This window comes from Catharus ustulatus, chromosome 3 (genome assembly GCF_009819885.2).
Source record: "Catharus ustulatus isolate bCatUst1 chromosome 3, bCatUst1.pri.v2, whole genome shotgun sequence".
Classification (NCBI taxonomy): Eukaryota; Metazoa; Chordata; class Aves; order Passeriformes; family Turdidae; genus Catharus; species Catharus ustulatus.
Genome location: NC_046223.1, coordinates 22,908,852 through 22,931,516, shown reverse-complemented (window position 1 = coordinate 22,931,516; position 22,665 = coordinate 22,908,852). Strand labels below are relative to the sequence as shown.

Sequence of the window (22,665 nt, the reverse complement as noted above, 5' to 3'; positions counted from 1 at the left end):
ATTTGGTCTTAGTTAACTGCAGCAATCAGTTAACCCTCATTCAATCACATGTACTTGGAGGGTGACTCACCAGATGTGTTTAAGTTGCGTGTTCCCCAACTAACATCTAGCTGCTGATATTTTTTTTTTTCCTCCCCTGCCTCCAAAGCACAAATGATCACAGCAGTGGGAACTCGCATCAGAGGATTAATATCATTAGTTATCATAGTTAGGATTAATATCATTAGGAGAGATATGCAATGCCAACCACTCTGAATCTTGTAACAAATGAGATAAGCTGCAAGTTGTCTCTGTAAAGAAAGTAATTAAGGGAATGGTATTTCCTTTGAAAATTGCTTTTTTTCTGATAGTGTTTGACTTCTCAATTCTTCAGCCACTACAATACAGGCACCAGCATTGATCTATTTCTTTAAAGAAATATAAATTCAATTGTGCTACCTATTTGGAGTAGCCCTGGCATTTTAATTTATCACATTTCAAAACAGTACCAAGTCATACACCTCATTGTTTTTGCTTTGCTGGCAGGCATCGATGTATTTAGCACTCATAGAGCATCTGGTCAGCAAGATGTGGCAGCCTTCAAGTTCTGGAATTCCTTTATGTTTCTCTAAAAGAGAATTGTTTTGATCCCCAAGTTGGTCCAGATGGTATCTCAGAATTGTCCAACTTCTCCTTTCAAGGTAGCTGCCACTATTGTTCCAGAGGGCCAAGCAAACAGGCTTTTCAGAGCAAGCCATCACTACTGGAGATGGTCCATCTGAGGAAGTTCACAACATCTAAACTCTCTGATAAGCACTGACAGGAGAGTTTCTGTAAATCAAAACTATTTCTCTGGTGTGTCAGGCTAGAGCTTTGAAGTCTCATGCAGTTGCTGGGCTGGTAGCACTAGGTGACAGATTTCCTCAGAACTCTCTGAGTGCTGATCCTAAAACTGCAACAAACAGCCTTCAGGGTTGGCTCGGACTGGTGAGCCTGATCCTACAGCTAGCAAAGCATCAGAGCTCGCATGAGAAAATCAACACACTGAAAGCACTTGTCAGCAACACAAGGAGTCAAGAAGAGCAATCCCCATAAGAAGAGAAGATTCTGATTACTAAAGCAACTTGCACAGTGCCCCATGTGCCCTGCAGACCTCTGAGAGCCACAGAATCACTCAGGTTGGAAAAGACCTCCAAGATCACCAAATACAATCTTTGACTGAACACTGCCATATCAACTAAGTGCCACTTCGAGATGCTTTCCACTTCCAGGAATGGTGACTCCCCCACCTTCCTGGCCTGCCCATTCCAATGCTTACCCAACCTTTCCATGAAGAAATTTCTCCTGATGTTTTACCTGAACCTCTCCTGGTCCAGTCTGAGGCCATTTCCACTGGCAACAGGTTAATGCAATTAATCATGTAACCAAATAGATAAAACCGTTTTTCAATTCTAGATGTACTTGTGGAGAGGTTCATTGATAACAAAGCACTACAGACTAAAGCCAGGCTTTTTGTACCAAAAAATTTTACAAGGGAATTAGAAGGGTATCCTTGACCTCTTGCAAAGTAACACCAACTTTTCTGTAATTTGTATAAAAAACCTGACATTGAATGCACCAGAAGCACTGCGTTTCTGCAAAATCCAGGCAATTTCATATAAAAATGCTCCTTTTACAAAAAAAAAAAGTGCATTTTTAGCAGTTCAATACAATGAGAAAAAAAATGCCAGTACTCATCTTAGTCTCTACAATTTAATCCTTTTTACTTGCACTGAATCTTCATCTACTATGTACAGTTATCAGGAATCTCATTTTGCAGCTACTAAACCAATTAAGAGAGGAAAAAGGGAAGCATTTATTTTCACTTTTTCGGGGGGGGCATGACACTTCAAGGAAAGAGTTAACAAGTGTAACTTGAGTAATATCTTGGAGTATAAAGAATAAAATGCTTTGGAGAATTCAGGAGACAGGGAGAATAAAAACCAGATATTATCATCACAATTAATCCTTTATACAGATAAAGCAACTGAGAGGTATAAGAAAATGAGGTGCCCAAAGTTTCTCAATAACCCCAACCAGAGAAACCAACACTCCTTAATGCTTTGGAGAATTCCTTTGTGTGATCCAATCTAGAAGTGAAATTATCCTTTTGGAAGTGCAGAAGAAAAAGTTGTGCAGAGAAAGTGACTGTATCAAAATGATTAAGGAAATCCTCTTCCTCCAGATGGGTTTCCCTACCACAACGCTACAAATTCAACAAGCCCCATTTGGTCCAAGTCTTTAACAACTATATACATTTTAAGAGGTTTTTTTAGTCAGCAAATACAACATTGCCCTTAAGCTACTAAGGAAAGAGTGTCACCATTCCAGGAAATGCTCCAAAAATAAATCTCAATGAATGAAAAACTAGAAGTTACCTACAAGTATTTATTACACTCCTACATTATCTCAATAAACAAATACATTATGTCACTTGGATAAATGTTTTTCAGCAGAAAGCCAGACAAAGCACCAAAAAGCATTCTCTGGTTTGTAAACAACAAATATTAACTCCATTAAAAGGATATGAAAAACATACCCATGTTCAAGTTACTTTTATTTTTAATGGAAGAGTTGCCTTTGCCAGTACCCATTCATCTTCTTAGAAAAGTGTGCTTTCCATTTAGTCCAATACTAAAAATATAGTCTTCAATATGCTAAGGCATATATTTCAAACACTGCACCTTTTTATTTTTGTTTGTAGTCTAAGACAACAGAATATATTTCCTTAATGTGAATATTTTCTTCAAATTGTTAAAATGGATTATATGCAAAGTTTATTTTATGAAAACTTGCTACTTTTTCCATCAGCCTTAGCAATTTGAAGAATATGGTGCTTAAAGCAGAGGTGTTTGAAGAAGAGTAGCTTTAGATACAAAGCTGACTTCTGGTGAAAAAGCAAAATTTAGCAAAGCAGCAAAGACACTGTGCCAAAGCAAGACGTTTTTACATCTCTTCTACCCAGACACGTAAAATTCACACACAAATAATTTATCTCTAAACGCCAAAAGGGTTTTTGGAGGGTAACGCTCAAATGCTTCAAAAAGACATTTCACAGCAGAACCCTCTCCTGCAACAGGTTCCTCCTTACACTGGCATTATCCAGTTTCTTTACATGGTGCAACCTACTGGACCCTTAATGTACTTTGAATGTCACCATTCAAAGAGTACTGAAGCAAAATATTGACCTCAGCTAATAATGTGCAACAACCAAATCACGAAATTGCAAGTACAGCTAGCACAAATCTTGAACAATGATGTACTTCAAAAGCCCAACCCTGGGGCTGATGAATGCACTCACACACCAAAATACAGAAGCAATCTATATTTCTGTATGCACATGCAGTACAGACAGGGTCTTAAACTCATAGTGGTGTCTGGTTTCATAACATATGCCCTTCCTTATCAAATGTCATTTGTATTGCCATCCCTGCATCTGTCTCCACAGATGTCATCCCATGTAATGGAGCATATGGGCTTAAGCTGACATTGTTTGCAAACAGGAAGAGCTTTTGGCAAGAGGAATCAAACATAAAGTGTTCTGCAGGCTGCCTCTCTTAACCCATCTTTGGTTGGCTCCTCTGCTCAGCTGAAACTGGTCAGCTACTTTCTGAGAGGGCAGAGTGCCAACCTGACAGATGGGCAGAAGTCATGCCAAAGAACCAGAATGTGCATCTAATTTGATAATTAGGGGCTGAATTTCCCCTTAGAAATATTGCAAGGGTAGCACACACAAAGTTTTCAAGCTTAAGGGTAAAAGAATATGCTTCAGCCTATCCAGTTAAGGGTTAATTCTAAAAATGAAAAAGAAAAAAAAAGCCAATAACAGAAGTGAGCCATGGAGGAGGGAGGAGACCAGCCATGGTCTCCTATCATTCAGGATTAGTATTCTTCAAGGAGAGAAGAAACGAGAGAAGGGGAGGAAAGACACAGCAAGATTAAGCCTTTATCCTGAAATAGCTCTCCACAAGGGGCACCTGCAAATCTTGGCCAGAACATTTCTGTGGCCTTGCTGAAAATAATTTATGATGAATAGAGATAAAAGCAAGGAATTGATGGCCACTTTACAAAGCATTAAACACAGCTTTCCTGTCCACAAGGAATAGCCAAGCCAATAGCTAGCAAAAGGCAAAAGGACAAAGAGTGTTTATGGCTCGGTGGAAATCAAACATATTAATGTACACACATACTTGGAACTGTTGACAAATATTGTCTTGGTTTTGATATACAGTGATACAAAGCTGTGGCATTCAAATAAAAAAGTTAACAGTAAAAGAGAGAGAGCTGGAGACCCAACTGAAATTCTCTTCTCATACATTTTACAAGTTTTCATGCAGTAAGGCAGTGGTCCTGTGACTGTCTTAGAGCCCTGTCAAGGCAGGCTCTTCTGGCTCATCTTTCTCTTCATCTTGTGTGTTCCCTGCCCTTTCTCAAGCCACTTTACTCAGCAGAATGAATGCCAGCAGCCATGCTCGGCTCAGTCTGGAAAAAACATTGTTTTAATTAGTTCTTCTTTTTCCAGTTCTAAAGTGGCTTTTCCAATTTACAGCTCCTGAAACAAAAATATTAAGAGCAATAACTATGATAGCTTCAGTTAAGTGGGATTTAGAGGCTTATGTTTTGGATAAACAAAGAAAATTTTTAATCCTGTCTTTTTATCATAAGCCTTGTGTTGAAAAATACTCCAAGAAGCTAAGAGGTTACTTACTCTCACTTTGACTGCCTTGGAAATACGATGTTTCAAGAGGGCTTTCACGTTGTCAGTGGATGGAAATTAGCTCTCCAACACAAGTAGTGTTCTGAGTCACATCTTTGGAACAGAGCAGAAGGCTCAGTCACAAATATAAAATAATTTAAAAATGATAGTGAGAAAGTGTCTAAAATTACATGTGCTGCTTGACAGACCTCCACTGAGACATTTCCTTCTGAAGAAATTGGTCAATGAAATGTCCTTTGTTGTACTGTCAGATTCTGGCAAGCTGCATCTCAGTATAGCGGGAGACTTAATTGGGCTTTTGTTTAATTACCACCAAGACAATGACGCTCAAATGAAGAGCACAACATCAGCAAATGAGTGAAAGCAATCAATTAGGATGAGCCTGAAACTATCTTTCAAGAGAAAGGAAAGGGCTACTCATTACTGCAGTCATAGGCTAGAAATTCAAAATATAAACATGTCATTTACTAAAATAATACATAGCTTTTAGAAGCAAATAAATGAAATGACAGAGTGTTACTCTAAAGAAGAAGCATCATTATGAAGCAAGATCAGAATTTTACGCCACAGCACTGCTGCTAAGCTTAGGAAAAAAAGAAACTTGAATTAGTGGACTAAGGTGAATGCTGGTATCAAATTAGGCCAAACTCTCAAATGCACTACCGGTGCATATTTAGCAACATACTAGATGATGATATAAACGAATCAATGAACACAGAAACAAACTGTCATGGAAGATTTTAGGTATCAATTAGCTTGTAATGAATCAAGAAAGTAGCTGGCATCCCCAAAAATAATATTCAAAAAATCTAAACATTATCCTGGTAACTCCTAAAATCAGTAATACAAATGAAAATAAAAGAACACAAAAGGATCTAGTGTATATTCTATAGGAGTAACACAAGACTTAATATGAAATCCACAAATTGGTGACGGGAAATGAGACTTAACCAGAAGCGATACACAGAAGGTCAAGCAAGGTACACAGCAACGGCAAAATGTTTGCCCATGATCTAACTAAAGTTGGACTGATCTGAAGGAGTTCTACCTCACTGCTCTGAAAATTCAGCTCCACTTTTTGCGTTAAAGCCTCACGTCTAGGTTTATCCTTTGGTTTGATAAGTAAATGAGCATGTAAAATCCCCAAAATCCATTATTTTCAGTGGCCACAGTTTTCGTGCTTAATGGTAAGAGAATATACTAAAGATTATATATTTCCAGACTTATGTATTCAATTTCTACCCTAGATGAGCCAAACATGACACTGTGCATCTCAGTTATTTATTTTCTCAGTCAGAGTTCTCAACTGCAGGGTCACCTCTTAAACAACAGAACTTTCCCCTCAAGAGTAAGCATAAGCAGTGATACAGCTAAACAGGTTGTAGAGCTTTTTCTACCATTTATATAAGCACTCCAATTGCAGACAGAAGTTGTATTATGCTTTCTTGGCCTGCGTGTTATTACAATAGCATGTGTCATTAAATAAAAAAAAAAATACATGGTTATGTATCAGAGTTGGAAAGATACTTCAGACAAAGTAAGGAAAGCAGACAGAGGAAAAATTTAAAACCACAACAGGAAAAAAAACTCCAATACATAATTTAAGTGAAACCTTTATTACAGAAACATGATACTGGTACCTCCTCAAAGAGATGGTAAAAATGGAAAAAACCCTGGTGAGACAGGAAGCTTAAACACAGCTAATCTAATGATAACTTTCATAATACAGGAAGCAAGCACGCTACCAAAGAGATGACAAAACCAGAGATTATTTTAGGTGTTTACTTATTCCCAGACGAAGCTAAAAAGTGTGGGAAAGGAGCTTGGGGTAAGCACACCAGACTTATTGCTACAGCCTCTTGTTTTAAAATAAAATCACAGCACACAACTTGGCAGGTAATAACCTCCAACAGAATTTACTTTGGTACAAGCTGTCAGGAGTTACTGATCCCTTTCACACACTCACCTTGGGAAGTGCAATTTCCTGTTGCAAATTGGTGTCCTGATCCTGATCCTGCAAGCTTCTGCTCCCACGAACGCCCTGGTTTGGGAGCAGGGCTGCCAGCTGTGCCGGTGGCAGCAGGACCAGCAAGCACACGCCACAGATTTGGGGATGTAGTGCTCACCAACTGGACTTCCTGCCTGGAGCTTTCAGTACCAAGGTAAACAATTACGATGCCACACTGACAGATGTGTCAGAGGTATGAGGTATTAACTAGATTTATTGCATTCTTGAATAACTGGGTTGTAACTTTCCATTCTCCTGGATGGGATGTAAGGATGTGAGATGTCTCACAATGCCAGGATGTACCAGCTGTAACACTTAACCTTCTGTCACTCAGAACCCATGTGCATTGCACTGCCTCCTCTTGCACAGGACTCTGAGCCCCTTCTGTCTAATTATGCTGCCCCTCCACTGAAAGAATTTAACCAAGTCTCAGTTCCCTCTGCCTTGTAATCTACTGAGACTGACAATTTGAGAAGTGTTTGGACAACATTGTCAGACACATGGTGTCATTCTGGGGCTCATTCTGTGCAGGGATCATGGAGTTGCACTCCATGATCCTTGTGGATCTCTTCCAACACAGGATATTCTATGATTCTGGTCAAAGGACATAAGACGCAGTTGTCATCATCATGATCCTGGCAGGACAAGGATAGTGTAATCAGTGCTCAGTCTCAGCAGACGTGGCAATCAGGCATTCTTTTGTTTTTAATTTCCTCTGACCTTGCAGTTTGTCCTTGTAGAGTTCTCACTGTTCATAAGCTAAGGCATCTATGTTTGAACAAACTTAGTACACAAACTGCTTCCACACACTCGATAACGTCTTCTGCTCAACATTCCACCAGATCATCAGAACCACCATTCATTGCCATATTCCGTAAGTCAAGGAGATATGAAAGTACAGAAATCACTGAAAATAGGAAAGATTTGACATACAGCCTTTAAAGACATATACAGACAAATGCTAAAATGAAATACCATAATTGATTCCAGTATTTCAAAGTGCCCTAAAAGAAAGGGAACTTTTCATTGTTTGACATTTCTATCTTCTGAGAGATATAAACTGCAGAGGTAAAACTCATGGTCACGTCTAGACACCACTTATCCAGTGCACAATGGTTGTGGTGATAGGCAGCTTGCAGCACAATCATGCACAGTCCATGATAAAGAACATCACATCTGGGAGACTACAGGTTAATGGTCTTCATCTGTTGACAGAGCTGCTCTTAAAAGCCATATACCTTTGTTATTTTATGAACTTCATTTACCTTTCCTATATATCTCTACCATTATGGGGATGAGATATGCTTTAAAACAAAACTACAAAAGATCCCACAAACATTTCAAGCTTTCCTCAATGTCTTTTCCTACTGGCTAGAGGAATCACCACATAAAGGCTTGATCAAACACCCATCACTGACAACATCAACCAGAACAGATTCTGCACTGTTGGGAGCAGAGCCCCTTCCTGTGCAGTTAGCACTTGATACCCAGCCCTATCAGTTTGTTACCCTGATTAAATTCTTTTCGCTTTGACCTCTGTACACAAAAATCACCACGCATACCAGTAAAATAACTTCACTGAGATAGCAGTGAAGGAAATCTACATTTAAGTCATCACCCAAACAGTTCCTATCCCTGCTGGTTCTCCATGAGAGGCATTTAGGACCTTGTTTGGAGCAGGCTGCAGAGAGCAGGTCAAACGACATCCGACAGAACGTGGTGTACAAAGCACCCCAGCGTAAAATGCCAACATGAAACATTCCTGGGCATCACACCTCAGGACAGCCCCAGGTGGGGCAGGAACACACACAGGTGGGTGAATGCATGGCCTGTCAAATGCCACAGGATAAAGCAAATAACAAATGAAGCATCTATCAAAGTACAAATAAGAAATACTGCAAAAGAGGTCAGTTTGTTCACAAAGGCCCCAAAACACTGCCCTGCCAAAAATACTTAAAGATTCTGGATTGGTTTTATACCACCATTTTACCAGATCATTTGCTAAAAAATGGGTTCAAATACTGAAGCAAGAAAACAAAACAAATCAAAAAACCTTTGATTTTTTTCCCAAGTTCAGTAACCCAATTAATCTTTATCCCTAAAAGAACAGTGAAAAATAATATAACTGGAGCTAATATCACAGGTTTTTAAATTAAAAAATACTTTATTATTTCAAAACACTATGAAGAAGGTGACCTCTTTGATTACAAAGCCAGAACCTTGTCCATTTTTCTGATGAAGACTTTGACTCTTCAGTGAATGTTTCAGCAGACTGTTGAGTCTTATTTTAGCACAGTTCCCACAGCAGAGCAATTCCTAAGAAATTAATACCATAAATCATAGAGCTTATTAGTGGGAAGTTTTCCTGACAAACAATCTAGATTCTGCCTTTAGCTTATAAATTTTTTTACTAACTGTATTACCAAAGGGTCTTTTTCAACATGGAAATTTAAAATGTTATTTTCATTCACATATCTCAACCTTTGCAAAAGGTACTCAACCAAACTAACACGTTCTACTTTCAAAGCCACTGCCACAGGGTGCTCAGGTTGTGGTAAAAAGCCTTCTTGAGATAAACATGCACAAACCTGCTTTCTTCATTATAAGAAAATATTGGAATAATGGAGGATATCCTTCACTGAAATTGTCCTATCCTCTGCTCCTCTCTTTGATTGAAATACACAACATGAAGAGACTGACAAATGGACTTGCTCTGACTCCATGCCAATTAAAAAAATTAATTACTTCATAAATTCACACTACAAAAGAGAGCAGAGAAAGCAAAACTAAGCGACATTTGACAGTGGACAGTACTACCTGAAGTTAGCTGAATGCCCCTTTTATTGAACAGAGTTACATGCAGATGACTTACTGTATTATAGCCAGCTCACAGTGGAGCCAGTCACGACGATTTCATTCATGCTGAATGTATGGGGGGTAGGAAATGCAGAATTTCACAGCTGTATGCAGAGAACTAGTGGTACTTGTCAAGGACACCGACCACACAAAGCTAACATGGAAGTTAAGCCACATGTTACCAAAATAACACAAGCTGAAAATACAAAGGTAGGTAAGAAACCTTATATAACATAAACCAAAGCTGACATTATTGACTAATAGACAAAATGACTAATTGTCTCCAACGTGCACCCACCCCTTGTCAGATGTTTTGACAGACTAATTAGTGCATGGGTGGCAGTCTTCAGACCTAAATCAGGTTCAAGGAAAAACTAAGAGTACATCAGTCTCTCCAGATAAACCCATATGTACATCAAGAAGCAACTGGGCCGTCGTTAGACAAGGTTTTGAAAGCTCAGCCTATCCACAGTAGTACTTTACCCTTTCAGCAGTGAAAAGCTGTGTGCAAATGTACACTACAAGAACTCAGAGCCGTTCTGTGACCTACAGTTTTAGGTTACTACATCAGCAGCAAGGAGCAAGAGCAGCTACAGCAAAACTAACACACAGTTAGCAGAGAAGATCTTGTACCTCAAGCTACTGCATTCTTACAGGTGCTTCTCTTCATCCTAGCTCCAGAGAAATGCTCATCACAAAGTGAAGCAAATCCTGAAGTGGTGTCAATAATTTTCAACTACTGAACCATAAACCTGCAATTCTGAGTTTGCATATTCAAATGCTCATGCAATTTCCCAATCAAATGCAGAAACCAGAAGAACCTTCAAGAGCTTCAGAGGGCAGTCTATGTACCAAAGAAACCAAAAGCCTTATAATACATGCCAGCACTCCCCAACACACCCTCTGCCTATTGCACCAAACCATTTCTTCTCCTCCTCCTTAGACTGTAATTCAAGACATGTATTTTGTCTTTTCCTAATTGTAAATTTCCCAGTACATTCTACAATACAAAAGGAATGCAAAAACATTACTTATGAATCGAGATTTCTCTCTCCATATGCAACATTGTATTTAAACACTTCTTTGTAGATACTGTTAAGCAGCATGCAACATCAAACTGCACAGCAAAAGCCCTAAAATATGCAAAAATTAAAAATAACGTTCATCTTTAAATGGCAGTTTTTATTTCCCCCTTTCAGAAAGAAAGATAATTTTTAAAAAGGAAGTGCAATTGCTAGCAACCAACATACTTATCATTTGGATGCTAAATGTTATCCCACCTCAATAATGCTCTCCTGCAACATTTCAGTTCTGTTTTACAAACAAGATTTCCAGCTATGCACAGATGCATTTTGGGGCACCAAGCTAAGAAGGGGAACACGGATACATGGAAGAGAACTTGCAAAAAAACCCTGTCATTGTCTTTCTCTGCTCTCAAAAAGAACCACAACAAAGTGGGGAGCAGCAGCCCATCAATACTGTGATTTAGCTTCCTCTGCTGTCATAGATCCCCCACAGCAGAGTCTTGGCAGAGGTGGAAGGAATCACAGGAACTTTACTCAAATATGTCTACATGAGTTGTTTTATTCACAAGCAGAAACTTGCCCTGTCCATTCTGAAGCTGCCAGAGTTCTGAAGCTCTGTCAATACTTCTGTCTACCAGCAGCAGACTGCACCAGCCATCTCCTTCAATTAGCAGCTGATTTCTTTATCTGGTAAGCTGACCAAATCATCCTCCTAAACAGGCTGAATCTTCACAACACTATAAAGAATGTAAATAGACACCAATTACACTCAGTAGCTCTTAAAAGTATGCCAAACTAGGAAAAACAAGAAAAATAAAAGAAAAATTATTCATCATTGTATAATTTCAAATGCCTGTTTTCCAGGACCTTCGAAATAAATTCCCACCCCCAAAGCTCATCAGGGTTTTTCTTCCTGAGGCAGGTCTGTACACATAGGGCATTTCACAAGGCTCTTAAGGGAGAAGTCAGATTTCCTCTGAAATGCCTCTTTTCTGTGTTTGAGGTAGGACTTTCAAGACCTGCTCACTCTGAAGGCACTGCACCTCAGCACTGGACAAATTAAGCCACTAAATATATTGCTCCTCTCTCTCAATTCTGGTAAACAACAGGCACAATGTTTTGTGCAGAAATTCCTTTACACACTGTCTCCCTTTCAAAGTACCTGAGATAAGCACTGCATATCACATACCCAGAAAATGCAGGGTTTCCACCACCAACAGGACACACTTTGCAATGAAAGGACAGATGAAAGCCCTGTGTGAAGGGGTCAAAATCAAAATGGCACCAGCGATAGACATCAAAAATAGGATCTGGCTTCTATCTGTTGAATCTCTGATTGGCAAAATCCCCTGATTTTGCCCAGACTTGTCCAAAAACCTGGTTTAATTATCATCACCAATAAAAACCTAAAGGCATTTTATCTACAAGGTAGTGAATGCCTCCTCTCAAAAGAGGGAGTTCCATGATAAGAGCTAATCTCAAAAACCTTAGGAATGCAAACTATTTTCTCAGTTGTAAAAACAAGAAGGAATTTCACAAACACAAGTTAAAACAACTACTGGTATCCTGCTTCTCCTACACTGCCAACTTCTGGGCTAAGGCCCTACCCTTTGTCCTTCAGAAGACATGCTTTGAACCCAGCCCGATGGCCAAAGGACGTCCCAGGAGAGGACATCACTGTTATGCACCTTTACAAATGAGTGCCTTGCCACAAACTTTATTTGCTAAGTTTAAAAAGCAGTGCAAGGCCCCCTTCACAACAGCTTCAGCCTTTCAACAGGGAAGGCAAAGTCAGCCCATATTTTATTTTGCAGATAGCTGCAAGGCAGGCAGTCTATAAGACAGTTCATTCTGGCTGGTTAGACCACGTAAAAGTTGCACAAGTCCTGGCTTTTTATTCTTTAAGATACAGCATAGCTTTGTGAAACTTCTACAGACAGTTTTTAACTATGTTATACACTACAAACACTAACCTATTAACATGAGGTGTTGATTGTTAGATCAATCACAATGCCTGCTACTAAATCAACTTTTCCCCCAGCAGATAGATATGTAGGAATTCCATGGTGCTGGTATATTACTGCTTTGACAATATTTTCTCTGAAACACTCACTAAGTTGCAAGAGATGTAGCTACCTCCACAAACCAGTCCTTGTGCTTCTCACAGCCACAGAACTATCATTCTGTTATAGAAATCAAAACTATTTACATTAACTACCCAAATTTTAAAAAAAAACCTTTGTCCATCAGAAAACAGACTAGAAATCATAATCAAGCTGGTTAACATATCAGTGCCTTTTAAATGAAGCCTAACCATCACTTCTGTCCCATGCCTCTATACCTCTATGCCAACCCAAGTGTTAAAGACTTAAAATCCAAGACATGCTTTCCATGAAAGATATAACACATAAAACATATGTTATGAACAAATAAAAAAAATCTTTCAATTGCCCCTGCATGAATATGTAATTAAAATCAGCATAATTCACAGTACAATAGAGAAACTAAATTACTATAGTGTGTTTAATCATCAGTCCAATAGTGCATCTAGGAGCAGCTTACCCTGTAAGAGAATATACAAAATATCACAATAGGCATATATAGCATCATCTGTCCTAAGAGAAAATTCTCAATCCATCAGATAGGGCTGATTTACGCCCTAGAGCAGTACAGTTAACATCTCTTCATTGTAGTTGTGATGGTTCTTCCTGTGCCTAGAACAGGTCACTAATCTTGTTTATCCTAACAGGCTTTTGGTTTATATGCTCTCCTTTGGTAGCATACACCGGAAATGGTGATTTAGAAACATTATACACTTTGTCTTTCAAACTACTCCCTATAACAAGTCATTGTATCAAAGGGTAATAATGGTCAAGCGCTACTTTGCACATATACATCCTACCTCCTCTAAGTGACCCCCTTGAAACAGTGTTACATGAATATTTTCCATTCAACTTCATATTAATATTTTTCAATCACTTTCCTTTGATAGGAGATCACAAACTGATTTTCCAGGTGAGTTTGAGCACCAATTTAATAACATCCTTCATGTCATTAACACAATATTGCAAAAGAACTGTAGCATTTTTCTTCTGCCCAACACTAAGCATTAAGAAGGTGCATAAGTTCAAAGAAAACATTGCTGAAATCTTCCTCTCCACCTTAACAAACAGTTAATTTACAATCCAGTAATATGAACAAGTAATTTGATTATTCCGTCTAGCATGCATATTCTTGAATTTATCAACATCATCTGCTTTGTTTCCCTTTCACCCAGCTTTCTTGGATTCCCTTTACAATTTCTCAGTCTTCTTCAATCTTGCCTAATCCAAATACTTTTGCATCATTAGCAAGTTTTGGCACACCATCATTCATCTAGTTTATTAGATCATCAACATGCATGTTCACCACCCTCTTTTCAGAGGTGTTTATACATCACATAACGTAATTTTAGGTTTACACTGCTACTGACAAAATAAAAGAGTATTCTTACTCATAAGGACAGGTAGACTGATTGAGAATTAGAAAGGAGAGTTGCAGCTTCCAGAAGATGTGCTTGGTGTTGAGCAAAGCTCAGTACCTGAACTCTTTACACAAGCAGAAAACAAGACTGTCACTATGGCTACAGGACATCAGAGGGGTCAGCATTCTCTTCTTCCCAAGCCAGCATGCATCCATTGTGCCATATACCCAACATGCTCCAGAAAAGTCCTCTGGTCAGAAAACATTCTTAGTGTTAGCCAAATTTACAGTCACTTAGGTATTCATATATAGCTGACAATAACATGCTCAACTGCTTATGAGGACAGCCATGATAAGGTAGGAAATACATTTTAGAACAAATATGCGCTTCTTTTTACATATTTTGTGCTGTACCATAATCTTGTGTCCTTAATTCCTTTCCCATTCCTGATTTCTCCCAACTGCCTCTGACAGTGCAAAGGAAAGGGGAAGAGGCATGAGCTGCAGTTCCTGCTCCTGGTGCTATCTCCACACTGGGGAGGAGGAGCCCTGTTCCTCCAGAGGGTGTGACAAGTCTCCTCACCCATCACCTCTTAGCTCCACGTGCACAGCAAACTAAAAGGCTCCAAGGAGAACAAGAGCACCTCATGGGACAGGTTACACTTGCTCTGGACATGGACTGAATCCAGTACCATCAGAGGAAGCTGCACCTGCCCACTGAGTTTTAAGGACCCCTGCAGCAGGTACAGGAGGATAGGGGTTAGACAATGATACCAAAATAATATTTTTACTACAGGTGTCCTTCCATTCCTTTAGGAACTACTCTTTAATTCTTGCTTTTTAATATGTATTCTTAACAATTTCACAGGTGGAGGTAGCAGCTTTCATAAAATCACTGAATAGAAAACCAGTCGATTTTCAAAAAGGAATCGAACTTTTTCACACAAAACTTCAGAGAATCTTGTGCACAATCTTGTACCATACCCCTCCTCACAGGAGGAAAATCTACATGGTACTGCTTTATTTTATAAGCTCAGGATTAGTTTCAATGGAACTCCACAAAGCATAATAGGTGAAGGTATATGCTGTACTTCACAGTGGACTTAGACATGAAAAATACTTTTATGTCATTTGCTCAGCATAAAAATCAGGCTTTTACTGAAATCTTCTTACAACTGAGCTGGATTCACATGCACAAATATACTGCATAATAAGTATTATAGCCTGGCTCCTGCAAGGACTTGTATACATGTTTGTTATTACATCTATAAAAGAAATCCCATGGTTTCAAAGGCACTATTCATGAACTTGAATTGAAGCACATGGGTGGGTCTTTGCAGGACTAGGATGTATAAACTGCTGAGCAGCACTGCCTGCTGAAAACTTTGTACCTGTTGTATATTACCAGCAGTTTACACATTCTCTCCTCAGCTGACAAATCCTTGCAAAAGAGGATTCCCTTCCAGCTGAAGAGATGGAGTTCAAGTACACTTTTCATAGTGTATACATCAATGCTGAATGGAAACCCATATTAAAATGAGCTACTTAAGTAACAATTAATCAATCACAGCCTCACTGCATGTGAAGAGAAACAGAACGAGGAGCAGCAGATTGGCTCAGCAGTACCAAATAAACACAGAAAAAGAAAGCCACAGAGTTATCAGAACTATGCACACAACTCTATTTGTGTGTATATATGTAAAATACTTTCTCCATGATTGGAGGAGCCACTGTTGGCCAAAGCAATTTGCTAAGTGCAAGAGTGGATGCATTTCATAGAAAGCCATTCCATACCTAAGTTACAATAACTGACTCATGGGCTTCTGCTGGACGAGAATGACCAGGAGAAAAGCCAGTCATTGGTACTAACACTGGTTGCTAATTAACCCTCATGAACAACGCTGCGCCAAAGCTACTTCTGCCACTATTACAGAAACATTTAAAAGGCACGTGTAAAACTCTAAACATAATGTACATACAAAAGCTCATATTGCTCAGTACAGAGATGAGCCCAGCAGCCCTCGCTCTGGCCTTGGCGTGCACCACTGGATTCCTTGAGGATGCATCAAGACAGACATGCTTTACAGCTTCTCGCACACAAATGCACTGGCAGAACTGATGGCCCACAAGCTCTGCCACAGATTTCAGGGACTACCTGCTAGAGGACGGACTCTGCTTCAGCCCATAAGTTTGCAAAGCTCCCAAGTTTTGTATCATGACCAGTGAGATACACACAAGTGCCCTCTGTCTGTAAGCAGCTCTGGCACAGCCCTCTAAAGATACCAGAAAGAGTTCAAGTACTGCCAAGAACAGAACAAGTCCTAAAGCTTATTGGTATTACTGTAATATCAACACACGCTCTATTTTATACCACGTAACAAGTACTAGATGTCAGCAACTAAACCCCCAGAGGCCAAGAGCAAAAGCTGTTTAATCTGTGTTTTGTCACTCATTTGATGGGACATTCTCAGCCGGAGAAGGAGAGCACAGTCCTTGCTGAGACTGCCTCCCCTCACATCTCTCCTCAAAAAGAGTTATCTGCTCTCATAATATGGAAGTTGGCAGGTGGTGACTAGTGATTTTTGGGGGGGAGAGCCATTTTACATTAATATTTTTCCAAACTCTGAAGAACATGTAACAGTGCTTTTGGAATAACCAAACCCTGTAGCAACTATCTGCATAGAGTTTAAAGAAAAAAGAACTGGCTTCTGGTAAAAGCATTTCTTCTATGGTTTCAGGCTACACGCCAAAAATCCCAGAAAACTTCTTGGGCAACAAGATATCGAATCTGAGCCTTTTACGGGTCATTGTTGCCACCTTGTTAAAGTTACAAACAATCGAAGATGTACTTATAATGGTAACATATGATTATTTTATGCAAAACAGAGAGATAAGGCATACTCGATAGGAAAGCACACATCATATCCACATACCACACATACATTATGTAACGCTTGTCCCAAATACACCCCAATAAAGTGAGCTGGTTTGAGATCTTAACAATTCATCGACTTTGCCACATCAGAAAGGAGAGGAGATGTCACTCTTCCCTGCCTCGCCGCGATCTTTGCTGCAGCACTCGGCAGAGTTACAGACTTGCCGAAGACGGCCAGTTTAGGCTTGACTGTAACTAACAAAGAGCGAGGTAAAGCCCCGGGCGGGGGGGAAGGCAAACACGGGCATGCCGCGATGTAAATAGGGGCAGCCCAGCACGGAGCCCTGCCCGTTCCTCGCTATTTACAAATACCTCTCGACTAGACAAACGCCGTGTTATCCGGGTGTCTAACAGATTAAACCCACGGGCTGGACGGACCGTCCAAGGCTCGCTTATCGCAGGTCACCGAGTGGCATCTGCAGCCCAAGCATGGCTATCGCCGGCTCCCAGACAGCGGTGCACAGCCGGCGGAGCCGCGCTAGCCCGCGGCGCGCACGGCGAGCCCCGCGCAAACGCTGCGGACCGCGCACGGCGAGAGCTCGGCGCTGCCCGGGCTGCTCCAAAGTCTGCGCGGGGACGGCCCCACCTCGAGCGAGCTCGGCGGCTCCTTACCTGCTGGGCAGCGCGGCGCTCCGGCTTTGTGCGCGCCCGCGGGAGGCGGAGGGAGGGAGGGAGGCAGGGAGGGAGAGCGGCTCCCGCCGGCCCGGCCCGGCCACCGCGGGGCACCTCGGCGGGGCGGCCGGCAGGGCGCTGCGGCCGCCGCTGGCGGCGCGGAGGGCCGGGCGCCCTGAGCTCCTGCTGCCGGCCCGGCTGCGGGAAGGAGGGAGGCAGGGCGGGAGGGAGGGAGGGGACTGGTGTCCTGCGGGGGCGAGCGGGCGAGCCGGAGGCGGCGGGGCCGGGGCCGGGCTGGGGCCGGGGCGGCGCGGGGAGTCACGGCCCAGGAATGCCAGGAATGTGGGGCGGCCGCTGCGGCCGCGGGGCCCGGAGACGTCGGGGACGCGACTTGGGATTTCTTTTCTCTTTCTCCTTCTTTCTTTCTTTTTTTTTTTTCTTTTTTTTTTTTTTTAAACTCTTACCCCCTCCCCAAGGAAGGAGGAGGAGGGTTGAAACCCACCCCACGGAGGAGGGAAAAGGAGGGAGGAAGAGGAGGGCGCAGGCTCCTGCCAATCCGGGCGGGTGCCGGCGGCGGCTCTCCCGAGGAGGGCAGAGCTGCCAGGTGCGGGTGCCGGCCCTTTCCCGGCCCCTTCCCGGCCCCTTCCCGCCCCTCCTGCCGCGGGGCTCCGCGCACGTGTCGGCCCGGCCCGCCCGGAGCTCCGGGGAGCTGGGGGAGCGCCCCGGACTGACTTTGGGAAGGGGCGGGCGGGGAGCTGGGACAGGCTCTGCACGCGTGGGCCTGGAAGCTGCTGAGATCCTCCTTCCAGCCCTCCCGTACGAAGGTGCGGTGCCGCGCTGCTTCTCTGTAACCAATTTTCTGCCCTTCCTTGACTCCCTGTCCATCTCTAGCCTTGCGCGACAGCATCGCTTCTCTCCATTCCTCCCTGTGTTTGCTTCTGCTCTTCCCATCTCAGCCCTTTCGGTCTCCTGCCGACTGTGTGACCCTCACTTGTACAAGTGTGGTTATCCCTGCGCTTCCAGCTGCGCAGAGGGTAAAACACCCGTGGTGGAAAAACACTCATGATGCCACCGTCATGCCTCTGTGCCTTGCTGGAAAGCAACCAGGAGAAAACCTGAAGTTGGCCTAAAACGTGGTGGTTTGTAATTACACGAAATGCCCGGCACTTGGCAGATGTGGGAAAGCCCATCTGATGCCTGGTGTAAATGACAAAAGGAGCGGGGAACACATCACGCTGTGGGAATACTGTCAGGAAGGCCGAGGCTACCAACAGTGTTGAATATATCACACCAAATCAAGTAGGCTTAAGAGCAATGTGAATGTTAGAAATTATATGTAGATGCTCTTGTGCATCGTTGCTAATAAGCAATTTGCAAATATTTTTTTTTCCTGAAAAATTGCACTTGTTTAAAATTATCCACATTCCAAAAGTAATCCACATTCTAGAAAGTGTGTACAAATACCTCTGGCACCAATAGCATCTACAGAAATGTCAAAGGCAGGTATCCCTTTAAAACAATTGTGATACTTTGAGGAACTTCAGGACTCTTGCAAACAGGGGAAATTATTAAAAATAGTGATAAATGAGAATTGTTACTGTTTTGGAGTTGCTGCTACTGTTTGTCTCTTGTACACATTACTGAAGGAGTGAGTGAGCAGATTCACTGGAGTCACAATTACTCAGATTATTAATGGTAAGAGGATCAGGAGCTGAGAGAAGGAGAAATAGCACAGATTTTTGATTTTGATAGATAAGTAATTGTATTTAAACACTGTACATGGAATCACAAGCCTATGCCTTACCTCTGGCATAATAATATTATAATTACATTTTGCAAGCACTCCTTTTCATCTGAGACTCTGAGACATCTGCATTTTACAAGCACCACACCTTAATGAAGTAAGCAATTATCCCCATTTTACATATGGCTACACTGAGGCACTAAGAAGTGACACCATTTAAGATTTAAACTTGAATTTTACTTGACCATGTGCAGATACGAGAGCTTAGTGTAACAATTTGGAAGAAATATCAGGTGTCAGAATGAGATGATAAAATGGATCACGGAGCCTCTGTGCTCTGAACTGATACAGAAAAGGGATTGCTTTACTGAGTAGGAAGTTGCAAAAGAGTACACATAAAACCTAGGGTTTAACTTGTTTGTAGGCTGTCCTGTCCTTCCCATGGTGGGCCAGGTGTAAGGATGCTGTTTTTAACACAGTAAACACTGACTTATGCATCTGTGCCTCAAGGTGGTGTGCTAGCTCCCTAAAGCCTGTTGGTCGGATTCCTGCTTTGCAGCCTGCCCCTTTCACTTTCTCAGGTCTCTCTGCATTTGAAGTAAACTTATTTAGGGAGCTTTACTGCGAAGGAAATAATGTTGCAAGAATCGCTACCACGCTGAAGGATGAGAAGACTTGGGAGAGAAATTTGCCGCATTGGTTACTCACGGGATCGGGTCCCTTAGAAGAAATAAAATTAACTAGAATAAACAAAATCATACTGCTTCTTAGCAAGAGCAAGGTCAGCTCAACAAACCATGAAAAATAAAATGCATTGCAAATTTACCCAGCCAAGAGAATCTCCCAAAACTGGAAATGCTGATGATCATTACTTTTCATGAGATTACTTAATGCAGTGGTTAATATCTGTATTAGACTCACAGGGATTGTAGTAAAGCAGTAGGTGCTTTAAAACACCAAACTTCCCAGACATTATAGCCGGTTCCTGCAAAGAGGTTTCCATATGCAAATCTTCTGTGTTGGTGATACTACAGTTTTCCAGGACCATTAAAACCTGCAATCTTTACACATATCTTTGTTCCTCAAGAGCAGTCAGGAGTATAAGAGTTTGGGATTAAAGCTAACTGTTCCTATCTGCAAGCTGGGGAGTGATTTAATAAAAGACTAGAACTAGCTTAGGTGTTACTCAAACTGTTTCAAGAATTGGAGGTAAAAATAATACAAATTATTGATTTTGCTCCAAATGCCTGTGCTGGTTCAAATTTGTCCAAAAACTTGGATGGTTAATCTTTTATCAGTCATATGTGGGCTGGATTATGTACTGTCTTTCTATGCTGCTAGGGAATTTTACAGCAATTTTTTTTACCTGAAAACATGACACCTCTGAATTATATTTAGAGATTTTATTGACTTGCTGTAATGATTTATGGAGTCTATCTCAAAAATATTTCCTCTGCTCTGGTATAATTAAACTTTTACACTTGATCTTTGCATAGTATCACCAGGATTATTGTATTAAGTGTTCTACAAAATAGAGTAAATACTAAATAACATACAAATAGAAACATCTCAACAGATAGGAAATCACTCACTGACTTAGGACTGTACCTCAGTTACCTTAGCTACCAATTTTTTGGCTGATGTTGGGCATGTAGCAGCACACCCCTGTGTCTGTTTTCTTCTCTGAAAATTGAGATAATGATAGTGATCTTAAGAAGGTGCTTTTTGATTTCCAGATGAAAGCAACATACAGGAGAGAGACATTATTTAATTTTTTTTACCCACATTTTGGATTTGGTAGGCCTGAATGTTTTCTCAAACCCTTGTGAAAATAAAGCCCAACACCATTCAGCTTGACCAAATGATTCACTATCAACAGAGGAAAACTGACTTTATCTGTGTCAAAATATAGGAGAAATTTATTATAAAACTGTGCAAGGAATTTTGAAGTGACTTAGCACCTTGATAGCAAAATCTATATTGAATGTGTCTTGAGTGTCTTAAAGAATCTTGTTATAATATGGAAAAAAATCTCAGTCCTTGTTGGTCGGTGAAACCATGTCATAACCTGTTCCATACAAAACTGTCTTTAAAGTGCGCTTAAGCAACAGCTGGTGGTTTCTTCTGTGAACAGTAGATGATGTTTAATTAGCCTTACAGTCATCTACATTACAATCAAATCAAAGAATGCAGTTGCAACACATTCCCGATTTGTATTGTAAATGTGACCTTAACTGTGTTCCTAAAATCTCTGTCATGTGCTACAGCTGGGTACACTGACTTGATTGTAACATAAGCAGGAACTTAGTGCACTAGCAGAAATTCCCATTCCTAAAATCATATTAGTTCTTTATAAATTGATACTTTCAATGTCTGAAGCTTACCACAAAAACAAAATTTACTTCTCTAGTATTCAGTGCTATAATTAATTATTCCATTTAATAGTGCTTCTCAAAATCATCTCTTAGAAAAGGAATTTGGATTACACAACCTTGAAAAACAAACCTGTTGCCACCAAGCATGAGCTAACATGTTATAGTACTCTATGGCTTATCACAAGTAAGCCGGCACCCAGTTTTGTAGTCCAGAAAAAGTCTTGGTTGATTATCTCTGCAAATAAACTATGCTGTGTTGAATATTCTAGTTTGCTTAGAGTTGGATTCTGCCTGAGGACCTGTTTAATACCTGTGTTTCTTTTCAGCTCTCCAGTGATGGCAATAAAACAAACAAAACTTTTTAGTATTTGTAAATAAAACAACGAACTTTTGATTCCGTGGTTGCCAGTACTCCAAAGGGGCTTGGGATGATGAATGTAGCTTACTATGCAATTGTTAGTGCTGTCCAATGATAGAATGAATAACATTTTTACAGTTTTCATGGATTACCAATTTGGATATTTTTGAACATATCATTTAGTATGGTATTAGGTCTTCAAATTTCTGAAAACACTGGCCTCTTGAAAAACAAACAAACAAACAAACAAACAACAAACCAAAACCCAACCCCAAAGAAATTACTAACTTTTAGCAGAACTTAGTGTTTCAGCATGCCTTGAAGTGAGTATGCACCACTGATTTGTAGCTGCTTTAGTGGCTGCCCACTTCTGATAATCTTCATGCATCTCAGCATGGATTTATGTGTCTGACTGTGGGCACGCCAGTTGAAAATACTTTGTTGCCTGAGAGACAAATGGTTTCTTGGAAAAGCAAAGAGCTAATGTCATAATCTAAAATGTGGGTTTGGGACCGTCACAAACCTGTGCAACTTGAATTGTGCCATTAATGTTTG

At 40.9% G+C, this 22,665-nt stretch overlaps 1 protein-coding gene across 1 annotated transcript in view; it reads right to left on the bottom strand.

The window, feature by feature from the left end:
- Nucleotides 1-17,714, bottom strand: part of PTPN14 (protein tyrosine phosphatase non-receptor type 14) — a 105,434-nt gene extending 87,720 nt beyond the window's left edge. The window contains exon 1 of the mRNA XM_033055392.1: nucleotides 17,634-17,714. The gene's annotated coding sequence lies outside the window, so the exon portion shown is untranslated. The remainder of the gene's footprint in view (nucleotides 1-17,633) is intronic.
- Between the last annotated feature and the right edge of the window lie 4,951 nt (nucleotides 17,715-22,665).